We start from the raw sequence: 2,802 nt of genomic DNA on the forward strand, positions 1-2,802 counted from the left end.
AAGTAACTTTGATCCTGGGACCCATGTGGAGGAAGCAGAGAGCAAACTCTTTAGGATTGTCTCCTCAGCTCCTTGTCCATGCAAAATAAATAAATGATTTTATTATTATTATTATTTTATGTGTATGAGTGTTTTGCCTATACCTATGTAAGTGCACCTTTGTCATGCAATGCCTGCAGAGACCAGAGGAGGGCGTCAGATACCCTGGAGCTGGAGTTATGGACAGTTGTTAGCCATGGTGTGGGTGCTGGGAACTCAACCAGGGTCCTTTGCAAGAGCTGCCAATGCTCTTAACCACCAAGCCCCATAAATGATTTTTTTAAACAAGAGCTATTTCAAAATGGCCAATGAGATGGATCAGTGGGAAAAGGACTCCCCTGCCAAATGAGAAGATCTGGTTCGATGTCCATGACTCAAGTGATGGAAAGGGAAAGCTGACTATGGTGGGATGTCACTTAACCTCCTCACCCCTGGCTGCACCATCCCACATACACAGAAGGTTGTGACAGAATTGTGAGTTTGAAGTCATACACATGAAAGAATAATAATAATAATAATAATATCACCTGTAGCTGGCCATTAAAAGGGCCACCTGGGATGGGAAGGCTGCCCCAGTTAGTGTTAGCTTGGTGCTAAGGTGCTGCAGCTTAACCCCTGTGGGTATTACTATATCTCAAAATATACTACAGAGCTATAGTCATAAAAACAGCATGGTATGAAGGCCCAAACATGAGTACCCACAATTTCAGCCACCTGATATTTGACAAAGGTGCCAAGAATACACAATGGAGGAAAGACAGCATCTTCAACAAATGGTCCTCGCAAAACTGGGTGTCAGTAGCTAAGAGATGGGAGCAACCTAAAGTGTCCCTCAATTGGCAAGTGGTTAACTAAAATGCAGTAGATTTACATAATGGAGTTCTATTTAGCAGTAAAGAAAGATGAAATAATGGAATTTGCAGGTAAATGTTCGAATCCCAGCACCCAGATGGCCGTTAACAACTGTAACTCCAGTTCCAGGGGATCTGACAGCCTCTTCTGTCCTCCACAGGCATTGCATGACACAGATGCACTTACCTACATGCAGGCAGTACACGTATACATATAAAATAAAAACAATAAAATATTAGAAAAAGAAATTTGCAGGTAAATGGAAGGATTTAGAAATGTTATTCTAAGTGAAGTAACACAGAGTCAGAAAAAAATGGAAGATGTATGTTCTCCCTCATCTGTGGATCCTAGCACCAAATCCTTATAAGTTTCATCCTCTTTTACTAAAATGATGCTGTACAGCAGCCTCTTCTGTGTGAAATAAATACCATCATTATGACTTCAGCTGTGCCTGCTTGCTAAACATGGTCATAATTGGGCTGGTTGACAGCTGTGCTCATTCACTAAAGGAAGACCAAGCAGGGTCATTGGACCCTAACCGGAGTATTCAGCCATTCTTCCCAGCCAACTGTATGTAATTTGGCCCTAACACATGGTCTCCTGGATTTGAGGAGGGCTAAAGCATATAATCTGAGGAAGGCTAGGAAGAGAAGGCTTGATCCATGGTGGGTAAAGGCTTTCCAGTGTACATACCCTCAGGTCATACATCATAAAGGGAAATAAGGAACCTGAGAGAGATTAGTAGGATAAAGGTGTATTAAGGAAGAAATAAATTCTCCATATACACAGTAAAAAAAAAAAAGCCTTAAGCAACCCTACGGGGATGGAAGAAAGCCCTTCCAGAAGCAATACAGTTGTTAAATGAAAATTCCAGTGCCAGAGGTGAGCTTTTGGCCTGGAGGTCCCCAAAATAATAAAGGTAATTGCCAATAATGTTGGTTGTACATTGGAAGTGCACAGAGGGACCCTATTGCTAAGGACACTGCTTGATGTGAGCATAGGAGAGGGAGAAATTAAGTTTGGACTAAGCTGGAAACTCTCTGCGACTGGACGGGCAGCTTTCATGGTGCCAAAAGGTGATACACAGATGACTGGGGGATAATCATCCCCTATAATTTTGCTCAATGATGGACCCCGAGTGTTGCATTATCAATATACCAAACAAAATGCTCCTGCTGGTGCAATAGTGGAGAGTCTAGCATATGTACAACCAGCAAATTTTCAATTGGATAAAATGCCTGCTCCTAAGGGTGGAACACACATCTGGTACTGTAGGTTAGACCAACCCCTGTGGCAGGGGAGAATATAGGCCCCAATGGGAAGCCACTGTAATTGTTTTGTTAGATGAATGTGCTGCACCTGCTAAAGTACCATCTAAGAGTTTCTGTTCACACCCATAGGTTAAGTTATTATAGCAGCCACTGTTTAGATGTTCTTGATTCTTGCTCTTTGTGTTTTTGTAGTAGATGGAATCCCACTAAAATGAGCCAACAACCCATGGAAAACTGATGATGCAGAGACCTGAAAGTTCTGTGCCTTGCCCCAATAGGAGGAAGATCATCCCATACCTTCCACCCCCTCCAAGGCTCAGGGACTTCTGCAGAAAAGGTTGGAGGAAAGAATGTAAGAGCTGGAGGAAGGGGTGGAGTGTTAACTGGAAGTGTCCTCTGACCACTATGCTGGCAAGCTATAGTCACACCTCTTCCTACTCATCAAGGAGTCCAAGGGGGAATAAGTTACCCCTCCCACCCAATCAGTCAACCTTAGTTACATGTGGGGGAGGGACTAAGGAGATATAAGCTGAGAATGCCAGGAGGTACCTCTCTCACCATTTTCTGCAACTGTTGGGAATCACAGGATCTACACGTGAGTGTGGACTTTCTAGTGCAGCCATAAATGGGGGGCACCCAC

General features: G+C 43.4%; 1 pseudogene; it reads right to left on the reverse strand.

Moving 5' to 3' along the window:
• Positions 1-564: 564 nt before the first annotated feature.
• LOC115072303 lies at positions 565-712 on the reverse strand (annotated as a pseudogene).
• Between the last annotated feature and the right edge of the window lie 2,090 nt (positions 713-2,802).

This window comes from Nannospalax galili, unplaced genomic scaffold, assembly GCF_000622305.1.
Source record: "Nannospalax galili isolate Female #2095 unplaced genomic scaffold, S.galili_v1.0 scaffold311, whole genome shotgun sequence".
NCBI classification, from domain to species: domain Eukaryota; kingdom Metazoa; phylum Chordata; class Mammalia; order Rodentia; family Spalacidae; genus Nannospalax; species Nannospalax galili.